General features: G+C 38.7%; 2 long non-coding RNA genes across 2 annotated transcripts; both read left to right on the top strand.

Annotated features, from left to right (window-relative positions):
* The first annotated feature begins 1024 nt into the window (after nucleotides 1–1024).
* Nucleotides 1025–7039, top strand: LOC147835379 (uncharacterized). Its single transcript, XR_015499797.1, has 3 exons — nucleotides 1025–1163; nucleotides 6151–6362; nucleotides 6587–7039. It is a non-coding gene; the product is annotated as an uncharacterized LOC147835379 (long non-coding RNA).
* Nucleotides 2362–5197, top strand: LOC137496499 (uncharacterized). Its single transcript, XR_015499795.1, has 6 exons — nucleotides 2362–2387; nucleotides 2714–2819; nucleotides 3794–3920; nucleotides 4097–4182; nucleotides 4515–4557; nucleotides 4655–5197. It is a non-coding gene; the product is annotated as an uncharacterized LOC137496499 (long non-coding RNA).
* Nucleotides 7040–15487: the final 8448 nt, after the last annotated feature.

Raw genomic sequence — 15487 nt, 5'->3', positions numbered from 1 at the left:
GGCTAACTAATGAATGTAGATGGGTGGCCAGCTCCAGTCAATCATATTGCGTGCTCCTCTCTAAATTAGCTTGTAAAACTTCACTTAGTGCGCCGCAAACCAGTAGCCATCATGACTAGCCTTTTTGCCGCTTTCAAAACTTGAAATGACTGACTCCACTCCAAGCCTAAAGCCTACTTTCCACTGCACACAACAAACGACAAGCGACAGACTGGAAGTCATTCATTTCCAATGGAGAGCAGTCTGGGAGCCGCGTGGAGTTCCGATCATCTCCGTATGCAGAAAATTCAGATCCGAATTGAGCTGCGGATCCGTTGAAATATTTTAACTCCTGCGACTAGACCGTATGCGACCTTCCGACCGGATATGATATTTTCCAGTGTTGAACAAGCAGATCCGTGCGCGCGAGATGAGAAATAGTTTATTTGGTTATTTTTTGAATTATGAAAAGTCTATATTAAAAAAAAACTTTTCTGTTCATAAATGTAAGTAATAAAGTAATAAAAAATATATTTTTTAATGTCGTCTCCACATTCCCTCCAATGTTTTAGCGGTCTATGAGTTTCTAGCATTCATTCATTTATTAAAACATGTAAACGCACAGAGAATAAAGGCTCTTGCTTTTGCACTCCTTTATTTCGGACACCGTGAGAATCAGCTTCTCCCCCACGGTGCACGACAACACTGAAAATACTGTGCGGCTGCCACAAAGGGGCGCATTCTGAGAGTCGTGTCTTAGGGTGCTTTCACACCTGTAAATCGATTCAGTTGTTCCGAAACAGAGATTACAATTGTTACTTTGTTGCTCTTTGCTCTTAGAGCGGTTCGCTTTCACACTGCAAAGTTTCTAAGCGGACCAAAAGAGCTAAAACAAGTCACGTGCGGGGAAACTCTCCTTACATTGGTCAGAGTGTCAGGGTTTATTTTGCAGCGTCCCGCTCAGCTGTCAGGAGAGGTGGTGGTTTGGTGGTGATTGACAGGGTGCGCGCACGTGACATGTCTGAGGAGAGACACGGTGGGGAGGGGTGAGAAGGGTGCGCGACGATGCCTATTTGAGGACTGGGAGAGAGACGCGAGATTACCGGGAGATCATCACTCGTTTGCGGGCATCCGGAGACTCGCGAAACTTCCCGCCCTACTCAGAATTCTCTCTTCATATAGCCGTAAGCCAATTACATATCCATAAAACACTGTGATATAACCGCGCTCGGATCGGATCGCTTACTCACTGCAATCGAACCGCTCCAGGGTTCGTTTCAATCGAGCCAAGACCACCTCATTCAAGCGATCTCGGAGCGATTACTTTGGCGCGAAACAGAGCGCGATTGCCCTGTTCACATATGCCAATCGAACCACGCTAACTGGGCAAACGAGATACGTTCCGAAACAAAAGTGTAGGTGTGAAAGCACCCTAAATGTCGTGTGTAGTGGAAAGGCGGCTTAAAGCTCTGTGTGTGCGAAATTCTGTCGTATGGTGCTGCGAAGAGGGGTGGGATTAAACAAGTTTATTAGACATTTAAAAAAGCGAGCGAATGCTCCATGTTTTACATTTCTGTCCAAAGAGGTCATGTTTGGATCCTCGATTGGTCTCACACAGTCAAGTGATGTGATTTTGCAGGTCAGAGTTCACCAAGCTTAAACTTTGCACCGAAACTTGACGCATGACCTTGCGTTTCCGGTCTGACGCATTCGTATGCGTATGAATAAAACTCTATGGGAGGAAAAGCCCAGTGTGATCTCAGCTTTACGAGGACAAAGAACTGACCACCAGCTAACCGTACTCAACAGAGGAAGTTCTTCACATCAAAAATAAAGAACGCAATTAACGCCTCCAGATTCCCACTGAACTGTGTAAACTAAATGTAACCCTAAAGAGACCATAGAAGGGTTCAATTGATTATCTTTGATTCACTTGGTTTGGTCTTACAAAATCTATGGTTTTTCCATCATCACACTCTCTCAAACTCTTACTTTACTTTACTCTTCTCTACACTTGTGTGAATGCGTGTTTGTGTTTGGTATTAGTTTCTGTTAGATTAGTCAATGAAGTGTCATCTCGTATAAAGGAAGGTGCCTGTGCATATTTATAAATCTCATGTCTTAAACTTTGATCTTGCTACCCTGCTTAAACATAAATACACAGCAAATTCATCAGAGTTAAATTCTCGGTGTTGAAGCATTTCAGAGTAAAGTGTTGACGTTTAAGAGTTAGATTTTGATAAATGAATATAATAAGAGTTAAAATTTATTTTATTCAGTGCGAAATCAAGGAGTTATCTTTTCAACACTTGGTGGTGTTATTTCCAACATCCGGGAATTCATGCAGCCCCAGTCACTGAAGAATTTTCCAGACGCCATTTTCCATCTGAGGTTTAGAACAGCAACTGGTGAGTCAAACTACCTAAATGTTGGTATTTTACTGACTTTCTTTAAGGAAATACAGTTGTAAACATATTGTTAAGTTAATAACTTTAGAATGGAGTGACAATTTTAAACTTCTGCGGTTCATTCATGGTCGTTAGTGTATCTAACATTAGCTTAACTGCATTACTATTGACTTCTTTTCAAGAATGTTTTTGTATATGCTCACGCATACATAGTGCATAATAACATCAAATGTACATGTTCAACACATTTCTGTCACGCTTAATGCCATTTTGTGCGTTGTTACCCATCTGTAAAATAAAATCGACACTTCTCCTTTAATTCGAAGCAAACTAGCGAGGGAATCCCCGGAGTACCTAGCCTACTCTGCCCGGATGCTAACGGCAACACAGGACGGTTTCCATGAGCTCTGGAGAGTTTCTAAAACATATCTGGTGAGTAAATGAACATGCTTACTTGTAAAAGGCTTCCTGACTGAAACATATGATTGTTTGTTATTAGTGTATGTTAATTTGGTTATTTTAAACACCGCGGCCCTTTTAAACTGGTTCATTCGTGGCCGTCCATATAACGTTACCGTTAGTCCATAGACTCGTGTGATAACGTAACAGTTACGCTTGAATTGTATTAAGTGTTGACAACCATTAAAGTCGGAATGTTAACATTAATGTCTTTAAATGACCGCGTTTGCACTTTATCAGACATTTGACGTTACAGAAGTCTCCCAGAAGTTGCGGGACTAACGTTAACGTTATCCCGCAAATGCACAGAGACTCCCAGATGCCCAAGTAGATGCCCGCAAATGAATGATAATCTCCTGGAAATCGCGCGTCTCCCGCCCGGTCATTAAACACTTTGCACACCCCTCTCCACCGCATCCCTCCCAGCTCTTCAGGTACGTCGCGCGCAAGTCACCCCCACCGCTCTTCAGGTACGTCGCGCGCAACTCATCTCATTGCTCTTCAGGTTCTCATCTCTCCCGCTACCTCCCGCAAATCAACTCTGTATCCCCCGAAAATGACTTTTCCCAACTCGGGATGTCTGACGTTAGTAAGTTAGGCTATCTCTGTAGTCAGGAACATCTTAGTCAAGCTTTTTCTCCCACATGATATTGTGCTTAAAACTGTAGGCTAAACTTAGCATGTACTGTACACAACATTTCCGTTTTATTAAAGACAATTTAGTGCGTTGTAAACAGCCACCTGTCTGTAAAATTAATCAACTGATTCATATTTGAGCAGCCTAATGATGATACAGGTTTGATTTGTAGATTTATTATCAATAATCAGCATCTGAATCAAAAGATATCTGAAAAAGTGTGAGGCAAACTTTGTGATGTTCATCTCTCTTTTTTATCTGAAGGTTATGCATATGTGTTAGATACTAATGTGTTGTTGTTTTTTAACAGCCACAGTTCTCTATACAATAACACAAGACCCTGTGACAGTGGCTGATTAGAGACGGATGGTGTATTTCCAGAGTTGGTGAAATGACCAAGCACACCTTCTTGGTCATATGTGGTGATAATAATGAAGGTATGTTTGATAAAGTTCTGTATTTGTTTCACAATAAGCTAAGAGGGTATTAGAGCATTAGAGAATAACAAATGACATGAAGGTGATAAGTTTTGTATTGTGGGTGAACTGTTACTTAAATAATGTTTTGTTCTTTGCTTTGCACTTTTCCTCTTCTGCTTATCCTAATATTTTAGATTATATTTGGACCTGAAACATCTGCTAGACTCCAGGAAAGGTGGCGTCAATACTGGACCTGAAAGGGCCTAACAAGTTGAATCTGGTAAAGAAACACGCACGCACACACACACACACACACACACACGCACACACACGCACACACACATGCACGCACACGCTTACAGAAAACTGTAAGTTTATGAATATTTTTTACACTGTGGCCAATATTTTGGGGAAGTCAGCATCACTAAATGATATAAAAGATTTCAAGCTCCTCTAAATTTTGCTCCAAGTGTTGTGTTAAATTCAGGATTCTGGACAGACAGCTGCCTGTTTTTCCAGTTCTAGTCATAGTGGTTAACCTAATTGTTTTTGGAGATCCAACAGTGATGTATGTGTTTTTTCTACTTTTCCATATCCTGTCACCTCAACCAGCTGGGAGAGTCAAGTTGTGGATCATCATGAAGATTTTCAAAAGGTGAGTTTAGATTTCTTGAATGTTTCATTTACTTTAAATGTTCTTTTAAATATATCATAGAATTTGATTGCAATTTGTTTTTAAACATTTTTCTTAGTCATGCTGGAGTCTTGAAGAGTTCTTAGATGAGCAGTACCCTATATCCGTGCATCAGGAATCACCAGACGAGCGATCAGCAGCTGCTACATCGTCATGGATAAAAAGGTCATCCTGTGGCTGGGAAGCACTTCATTCACAGGACATGCTTGATGAGATTTCCTAGCTCCAGTTTGTTTTCACACAAGTTTACAGCATTTGTACCTTCATTTAAACTGCTGTGTTTGATATGGAGGAACAAGGAAACACCAGAAGTGAAAGATTTGCACGTCAAGTTGTTTAAAATGTAATTTCAGAAGAAAACTATGCGTTCAGAAGAAAACTATGAGTGACGCTATATTGAACTTTCAAATGGCTCTGATGAAACATCAAGTTTGGACCAAAGGACTGAAACAGCCTTTTTGAGCAATGGTCATACATATTTTGTTGATACTGTCTGTACTAATAAAACATTTAAAGCATATTTGACATTGTTGCATTTTAAAAACTGAATGAATTGTTGAAGTGGTGAATGTTTTCAAATAAAATGTTTTTTATTTTGTAATTTACAGTCTATTTGACCTTTTTACCATATTTACACTCAAGAGAGTTGAATAAAATAACAATATATTACACCAGGGGGTGTTAAATATAGTTACATATTTTAACTCTGCCCAGAGTTAAAATTAACCCTTACTTCGGTGTCAATGTGCCAACCCTTTTGAAAGTGTTGATTTAACTCTGTTTTGAGTGGACCCCATGAGACACTTTCAAAGGGTTGATATTAACACCCATAGAGTTGTTTTGGGTCCCCATATTTTGCTGTGTAGGTTTCTATTTTGATAGCAATAGCCGTAATTAAAGTAAACTGTCTGTCTGAACAATCGATGGACGATTTGTTTGTTCAGATTTAAAGAGTCGATTCTTTTAAAGCCCTGTTCAAATGATTCTTCAATTCCATTTGAGCTAATTTGCTATATTGTCTCTGTTTATTTAGAGTAAGGGAGTTGAGGAAAGCTTTTGTTGTTTATTTATTTTCTTTTACTTCAATATGTTATTTATTACTCCTCCTTAGCTAGTTCCTGTTTTGTTTGTTGTTTTGGTATATCCTTCTCCCAAAGACTTGCTTCCTAAGTTTTATTTTAATGAGAACAAAAAATAAAAGATTAAATTTTATTCTTGTGGTTGTTTCACATTTCTCAGGCAGGGGACTGAAGTGTTCCCTCAATTTTGTTTATTTAATCTTTACATAATTCAATAATTTGTTCTTCTTTCCCCTAAATTATAAGTTTTAGTTGACTTTTTTTTCCTTCCCCAACCAAAAAGAGAAAGGAACGTAACATTAATTAAAATGAAAACAGACATACTGCAAACCTCTTCAAGATCAGCTAAGACATCAATGTTCAGTTCAATATCTGTGCAAACATCAGATAACCAAAAGCGTGCAAAGCGTCTCTAAATTTCCAAAGTATTTTTTGTTTGTTTCTCCTTATTTTATGTCACCGGATGACACGCAAGTTTCAAAATGAGACACAAGTTTCATCATAACAACTGCATGCGGTCTACTTCAAAGAGGGGTTTTGGCAAAGACTGGATTTCCATGGACGAGCGCCTCTCCAAAAGAGAGAAGGACTTCTGAGCTTGTGATTAGTGGGCTAAAAATCTGACACCCACAGAGCCGGGCCTTATGTTGGTGCACTTAAGCCCGTCCCACACCCAGAACTTTGAAGGTAAATAAGGCTTTTGCTCCCATGAACATAGCTTTATTTCTTGATCTTGCTGTTGTTGTGATTATTTTAAGAGGTCACATGTTCAGCAGCCACATCTTTTTAAATGGCAGCCTATTTGTGATGTTGTGATCTTTGTTTTGTGAGTTGGAAGATTGACAGTTTGTTCTTCGTTTTTATTTTAATGCTTATGCTTGTTTTTTTCTTCTCTTTTCTGTTTCCTAAAGGAGGCAAGTGTGGTAGGCTGCTGCTAGGCTGCAAAGAGCAAGAACGGTGATTGACACGAGCAGAAAGCTGAAAAAAAATCAGTCTTTCTGTAGGTAGGCGGATGAGTGGGGCGAACCAATCCTCAGCAGAGCTTGTTTTAATTGCCGTCTGGTAAACATCAAACGTGAAGAAGAAGAAAAAAACACAGACGATTCCATCTTAAGATACAGGGTGTTTTGGAAAATATGTTATGCTGTGTGATTTCATCTATTGCTTTATGCTGAACATATTGAGAGTTATTATATTCCTGAGATGCGGGTCATTAAAAACGGAGCGTCAACTCTTGTTTGCTTTGTTGTCAGAAGTGTGAGCGGTGCAGATGCTGAGGAGGAGGTTTTACTTGAGGGAACGCTTCAGTGTTTTAACGCTCCGTGCTGTTGTTGTTTTAATTAAAGTTCACCCAAAAGTATAAATTCTGTCATTATTTGCTCATCCTCATGTCGTTTCAAAGCACTGCTGGAGTCTCTGTGGAGCACATAGGCAGTTTTGTTTTGAAGAATGTTCATGCAGCTCTTTTGCATACAATAAATGGTTCAAGAGACCATGACTTTGGTTCAAAAATACGTTCTACACTTATCACTTTGAAAAAAAAAAATGTAATTGCTTTTTTAAAATTAACCAAATAAGTAGGCCTAATTTGTTCATCAGTGGTCGCCACAGTGGAATGAACCGCCAATTATTCCAACAAATGTTTTACACAGCGGATGCCCTTCCTGCTGCAACCCAGTACTGGGAAACACCCATACACTCTCACAATCACCAATGCACTCATACACTATGGCCAATTTTGTTTCCCCAATTCACTTATAGTGACGCTAGTCTTTAAACTTTTGGGGAACCGGAGGACTCCTCGGGGAGAACATGCAACCTCCACATAGAAATGCCAACTGGCACAGCTGGGACTCGAACCAGTGACCTTCTTGGTGTGAGACGAAAATGCTAACCACTAAGCAATTTCAAGTTAAGTAATAATAATAACTTTATAAGTATTTTAATAGCCATGTAATAATAGGGATAATGTAAATCTATACGAGGTTGTTCTCTCAAAATAAAGTTAGCAGCACGACAAGAAGGGAAGAATGAAGGACTTGATTCTGAAAAAAACAAACAAATATTCATTATTTATATACAACTTTATTATACTACTTCTTAAACAGCTACTTGGCACGAAAGTAAACAATTGGAATCAAAACATTGATCTGAGCTGTAATATTAACTGTACTTTCAGCAAACTTAAAACTTGCAGAAAGAAAAACGGCTGAATGAAGCATACGCTTGTGTATTATTCAGTCACAAGATGGCGCCAAAAACTGGATATTGATGTTTCATAAGATTTATGTTTGTACCTACATGATTGTTTGTTTTTTATCCATTGTTGACCCATATCGTCAACGTATATTGCACAAAATAATTAAAGAGCGTTCAGAAACTTCAATAAAAAATTGTACTAAACGTTTTTAAACGTTGTGTTCCGGAAAAACTGAAATTGTGTGGAGGACATCAGTCATGGTAATTTTTTATTTTCTGGTTTTATTCCCGAAATTATCTATTTAAAAATTAAGCCATGACTACAGGCCTACACTCTTTAAAATAATAGTTTTAATATTTAATGTTCCATGAAGAACATTTAACAAATTCATTCCTGATAGAGGAGAAAATTCTTTAGATAATTGACATTAAATTAAAGGGGCAGTTTACAATGATAAGTCTTTTACTTAACCTTTCTTTCTGTTGAACACATCAGAAGATATTTTGAAGAATGCTGGTCTGGCACCTTATTTTGACTTTCATTGTAATTTCTTTCATATTATGAAAATTGATGTGTTCCATCATTCACCATTTTTCAAAATAACTCCTTTTGTGTTCAACAGAAGAAAAATACTCAAAGTTTAAAATCTCACAAAGGAGAGTAAATGATGAGGTCATTTTTATTTTCGGATGAACTATCTCTTTAAATTTTGGAAATAAGTTGTTCTTTAAAGGTACCCTAAAATGAAAATCTGGTCATCCGAAGGCACAGTAGAACAATAAAAAATCAGAATATGAAAAGGGGCATAAATGTGAGCCTTAGACACCACTGTTTCCTTGTTTTCATGTAAATTCCACGAGTGTAAAAGCCTAGACAAAGGGCCAATCAAAGGACAAAACAAACTGATGAGACTCATGGGCCCAGACCTCTGCATTTGCATGTATGCCTACTTTAGGTCATTCATCCGGACCTGATGAGCAGCCATGTCATCAAGAGCAGCTCTGAGATCATAAAAGCTCTGAAATCATTAATATGCATGTCTTAGGCTGTGTTTGATAAGCCAAACATTTTCTAGAGAGGCAATAGTCATAATTTTCCTTCATTAGTTATTTTAAGCATATATTTCACTTACTATGTATGTGGGACTTTTATTTTGAAAACGTGAGCACCAAATTGTTTACAGTGCATTAAATTACAGGGCTAAGACAGCATAAGTGCAGTTTCCAACTCACTCACAGTTTCAAATTGCATCTTTTGTTAATTTATCATGTTTATGGTTAAATTTGATGCATATGTTCATGCAAAGGTTGATATTAATTCTTGGCTGTGTTTTCTTTGACTGTAGCTTCAAAAAACAACGTAATACATCTCTATCACTCTCTTTTGTCAAGTTTAATTAAAATTTAGCCTTTATCCACAACAGATCTGGTGAGCAAAGTAGGTTAACGTTACTCTGATGGGTGTATATTTATCTGTGTTCAGCATACATCGTGCTTTGTGTGTGTGTCTGTAAGAGCAAGACGTCAGAGCTGAGCTCATTAATATTCACAACACGAACCATATATGGTCAATCATGGACCTTCTGATTCTATGGGTATTTTATGAAGTAATAAAAGAGCTTATAAAACCATTTCTGGAGATTTTTTTAATGTATCGAAGCCATAAACCTACTATGTGGATATCAGAGAACAATTTAATTTGTTAAACCAGTGCAGTAAATACACCTTTAAAACATTTTTATTTTTTATTTTATTTACTGAAATCTTTTAATTTGCTGAAAGGTTATTTAGCAGGCCAAAAACGGTTCTATAGCATCACTGGAACCATTTTAAGATATTGCATACATACTGTACACCTTTAATTCATACATCTTATAATTTCTGTCATATATTTATTACCAGACCCATATATAATAATAAAAATAATAATAATATAATAATATATATTGGTAGAAACCATAGCATTTTTCACCTCACATCCCTTCATGCTCCAAACAACCTAAGCCTTAGAGCGATGTCAATCCTCCACGACCCTCGATTAATCCCTTTATTTCGACTCCTCTATTTAAGGAGCCCATCGATTGGCTGTATGGCTCCTCATTAGCCATGCTGTGCAGAAAATGGATGGATTGGTGGGCGGCAATCAGACTCTGCCAGTGGTAGAAGCTCCACCCACACAGCCTGGTCCAGCAGGGGCCCGAGATCTGATTACAGTTCATTAACGTGGTGTGTGTACAGGCGGTGGGCAGGACACTGGTCATTATAGTGTTCAGATGTAGGTGGTGCCCTGAAACGCTCAGGAAGACGTGGGCAGCACACACACCCATGCTGCAGCCCTGAAGTCCTTTGTGAAGAATATTGGATGCAGAGTTTTGACTCGAGGGAGTTGGCAGTGCATAATTACTTGGACGCGCAGACAGAAATTTGTTTTCGGTGCAGTGGCACTTTGCCTTTGACAGGGCTATTTGGAGGACTGGCTTACATTCTAAATGCAGCCAGCGATATTTAAGCACCTACGAATTAACCACAGGTGTAATTCGCCTGGAGTAGAGTATGTGTTTCTGGAGGAAGGGATTTGTTTATGGTGCATTTCTCAGGCGTATGGGTACACCTATTTACTGTCAATTGATGGCGTTTATGGATTTGGTCATGTAAAAAGCAGAAGGACAAAAAGTACATTATAATTAAGCCACAAAACAAATGTCAAAACCATCGGTGTATTTCATCCCCACAGAATTCCACAAATAAATATAATTTGAATAAAAAAGGTTTGCAAAATGATTTTTTTTTGTTGTAATTCCTTGTTTTCTCTATTGACCTTTAGAAATAGAGGTTCTAGTCATTTCATTTCCATTTTCTTTTCAGCTTAGTTCCTTTATTAATCGCGGTTCACCACAGCAGAATGAACCGCCAACTTATCCAGCATATGATTTAGGCAGCGGATGCCCTTCTAGCTGCAACCAATCACTGGGAAACACCCATACACACTCATTCACACACATACACTACAGCCAGTTTAGCTTATCCAATTCAACCAAAGCACATCTTTGGACTGTGGGAGAAACGGGAGCACCCTAAAGAAACCCACGCGAACACAAAGAGAACATGCAAACTCCACAAAGATATGCCAACTGACTCACTCAGTGATCTTCTTGCTGTTAGGCGATCGTGCTTCCCACTGCGCCATCTTGACGCCCTATATTTCATTCTTATTTCTGAAAATAATAAGAAATAACGAACTAGTTTTAACCAGTTTTCTCAAATTGAAGGTATAAAAGTATATTAGAGGGTTTTCAAACTGGAAGTCGCAAGTGAGTTTTAGAGGGTCTTTGGAGTAATGTAGAACATTCATTCATTCGTTTTCCTTTGGCTTAGTTCCTCTATTCATCAGGGGTCACTACTGCGGTATGAACCATCAACTTATCCAGTATATGTTTTATGCAATGGATGCCCTTCTAGGCGCAACCCAGCACCGAGAAACACCCATACTCTCTTGCATTCACACACACGGTACAGCCAATTTAGCTTATTCAATTCACATATATCGCATGTTTTTAAAACTAGAGCACCCGAAAGAAACCCATGCCAACATGGGGAGAACATGCAAACTTCACACAGAAACGCCAACTGACCCAGCTGGGCCTCGAACCAGCAACCTTCTTGTTGTGAGGCAACAATGCTAACCCCTGAGCCACTGCACTGCCCGTTTTTTTGAAGAAACTTTATAAATATCTTTATATTTTATGGATGGTGGTCCTGGTCCTTTTTCACACAAGGATTATATATTTTGGGGTATCTCAAGATTGGAAACCCCTGATATAATGCTTTTTTAGGTTTCTGAAACGTACAAGCCATTCAAACTTTTTGAAATGTTTTTTCTAGTAACTATTTTCAGGGTTTAAAAATTATTTTCAATCAAAAATCATTTGTAAATTTCAAACATGCCAAAGTAACACATTGAATTAAAAGCTATTCTAATCTTTATGATTTATGCATCATGGGCTGATTTTGAAAGCGCAGCCCTATTTACCTTTCTGGAGATCATGAATTTTGCAGCCAGAGCTATGACACCATTCCTTATCGCGCTTACCATCTGACTGCTTACCTCAGTGTGGACGGCTTTAAGCATGGGCAATATGGGCGATTGCCCAGGGAGACATCTTGTTAGGGGTGGCATGGACACAGGTCCCCCCACTTATCACTTTCATCTACGACACTTAACCCCCACCACCCATCCCCCACTTTTAATTTTCGTCTGTAACACAACTCGCCAACTATTTTGTCCTCGCCAACTCACGCTCTTCACTTTCGTTCGTGACACCAAACACGACCACCCTCCACCCCCACCTGCTCTTCATTTTGATCCACGACCACCCCATTCTTTAATTGCGTGAGGCCGGCATGGGCACTGTGAGGACGGTACAGTCGTCGTTTATCTAGAGTGCCAGTTAAGCTTGCACAGTTACTGCAGAGCTGAGTTGCCTGGGATGATGCGAGTGCGGTTAAGACCGTTGTAAGAAAGCGGGTTAGACAAAAAACTGAAGCCACTCTTTTTATGGATTGCTTTTTAAAACACAGTTGGTTGGGTTTAGGGAAGTCAGTGGGTGCTGGTCAATCAGTGCTTTTTAAAACACTATTGGTTGGGTTTAGAGAAGGGGTGGATAGAGAGATCCATTGGTCAGTCAGTCAATAGCGGCCTATGGCGGATTTACGTGAGAACAGCAGGTGCAAATGGCACTCGCGAGAGAAATTTGAGATCTCAAAAAGCGTACACAGTGGCCTCTGGTAGATTTGCGAAAAACAAATGCGGGCTCCCCACAATGGAGAAAAGCAGATTGGGAGACCGGCGGCTGAAAAGGTGAGTCAATCAAATCAATGATTAACACCTGTTTCCCTTTAGTGACTGGGCCAAAGAGACGCTTAAAAAGCGAGACAGTGGACCAGAACAGGAGAGAGATGAGCCTAAAGAGTATGACTTCTTCTTCCAACATCCACAACGAATTTTACTACACTGGCTATTTTAAATATGCTGTAGTGAGAATGAAGAAAAGCTGCTTCAATTTAATAAAAATTACAATTACAAAGTAAAATAAAAATGTATAACAGAATTTAGTTTTTTGCTGATTTTTTTCCTTTAAGCTGACTGAGTTAGTAATGTATATTTATCTCCGCCATGCTCTGATGCAGTGAACATATCCATCGTAAAAGCAAAGCTACCTTGATGTGTGACAAGAGTTCCCTGGGGCAAAGCACTCTGGGAGCCGTCTGTGTTCAAACTGCAGGGATTACACTGCTCAATCCCCATAGCAAATACGGGAATTAGGGTGAAATTTAATCATATGCCGAATTATAGTCACTGACACGATATTACAGCCCCCCATGGGCTCTGTGTGAATGCGACTCAGACTGATTGACTTAATCTCATTCCTCAACCTGATTTCCTGATCATGCCTGCTATGCAGTCTCATTTCTGCTGGATTTCCCTGTGAGCGTTTTGCATTCAGAGTCTGGAGCATGGTCCTTTTATTGTCAGCAAAAGTGCCGCTTAGGAGGATATTCAGATGGAGGACTGGTTGGAAGCATGCAAGAAGGCTCAATTACAAACACTGAACACGTATCGTACAATGCGACTTTATATGAGATTTAAAATAACACTGAAAAAAAAACACTGAAAAAAAGATTCATTGGATTTACTAATTAGGTACGTGGTTGCAAATAATTTATATGGGCTGAGTTTAAACAAACAAATTAAATTTAGTAATGTTAAACTTAATTTGCTTGTGTAAAATCAGCCCATATACATTTTTTGCAACCTTACATTAAAAAGAAGATTAAATGCAATGAATAATTGTTTCAGTGTCAAATATGCCCCCATTTGGTTGTAAGAAAAAAGCATGTTGTTTTTGGTCCCTTTAAATGCAAATTAGCTGTTGATTTTTCAGAAGAGGAAGGAGCCTTTATGCAAATTATCACACTCCAGAATTAACAAAATGTAGATTTGTAGAAGTAAAGATTTACAGTGCATTGCATTAAGACTCATACCTATACTGATCTATTTAAAATCTTTACCTTATAGAGTGAAATTTTCTAAGGGATAAGGGCATGTGGATAAGCCCTTCTAAATGGAAAGGGGTGCTCGACAGTAACAACTTCCTGCACAATGCATCATAGGGGTTCGAAGTGTACCAATTGTACCCTTAGAAATCCTTCATTCTATGGAGCTGTTTTAAGTGGCCAGTTTTGAGGACTTTGGTTTGATTCAATATTGCAGCCATGATTGTTTTCTCTCCAAAGTTCCCTTCGGAGGGCAATATTTTCAGTTTGGAATGCAGGATGGTATGACGCCGTTCCTTTTCATGATTATCAGCTAACCTCTTACCTCTGTGTGGACTACTTTCCCACTGTTACCATTTTTTTGTCCAGTAGCTTGACATGTACGTCGGTGGACTTAAGACGCAGAAAGGAGCAGACCACGACGATAGTGGTCGAGTCCAGCGAAGAAAGTTTCCAGAATGCAGGTAAGACAAAAAAGAAGCCAAAAAATAAAATAAACATGTAAATAACAGGGTGAGAATGTGGTAAAATCTGAAAACATGGTAAAATCAGTAGAGGATATTTTTTTCTGGATTGCTTTTTTAAACTGTTGACTGGGTTTGGGGAAGTGGGTGGGCTGGTCAATTGTGCTTTTAAAAAACACTATTGGTTGGGTTTAGGGAAGGAGGAGAGTGGGTCAGTCAATTGGTCAGTCACACAGTCATTCAGTCAGTCAAACAATTAGTCAACAGCAGCCTCTGGTGGATTTACGCGAGAACAATAGGCGCGGTTGGCACTTGTGAGAGAAATTTGAGATCTGAAAAAGCGTACACAGTGATGGATTTGCGAAAACAAAAACCGCAAACAAAACATACCTACTGGGACGTATTTGACACTCTCCAGAAATGTATGGCGTTTTCAGAATGAGCCTGGGTTGAAATGGTTAGATTTTAATTAAAGATGACCAAAATAAACTGTTTTTCAGTGTATTATTTAGCATGATTTAATTTTTAAGATTAATAATGTGCGCTTGCAGATTTTATTTCATATGGAAAAATTTTTACATCCCTTAATCCTATTCCATACATAATCTTAACAACCTTATTAACTAATAATAAGACCTACTAGGTGGGATTATTTCAATAGATATTAGTGTGAATTGTTTTCTTTTCTTGTTCTCTCTGTTTTAAGACCATTCAAATGTATGTACATAAGTGTGTACAATAGTTTATGCCACTTGCTTCTTTTATTCATCAGCTGGCTCAGTAGATATGCTTGCGATTCTTTGATGTTTTCATCAAAGAGTCAAGAGTTTTTTTTAAACCGGTCTGATGCGAAGTATTGATCTGATCTGCTATAGATTTTTTTCAGAGCCTGTGCATCTTCAGGATTTATTCTCATAAGTCATATTAAATTAAATGAGTTGCCACACATTTTTGTCAGATTTGTTGTCTGCTGGCAGAATTCTCCATTACGCCAAAGATATTAAGGTGTTGCAATATTCTCTGCCACATCCTAGCCACTTCTGAAACAACTTTTTTAATAGACATTGTATCAGTTTATGACTTGTGTACTTGTGC

The sequence above is a fragment of the Danio rerio genome, chromosome 9 (assembly GCF_052040795.2).
Source record: "Danio rerio strain M-AB ecotype USA chromosome 9, GRCz13ab, whole genome shotgun sequence".
NCBI lineage: Eukaryota > Metazoa > Chordata > Actinopteri > Cypriniformes > Danionidae > Danio > Danio rerio.
This window is presented reverse-complemented; position numbering and strand designations above follow the sequence as displayed.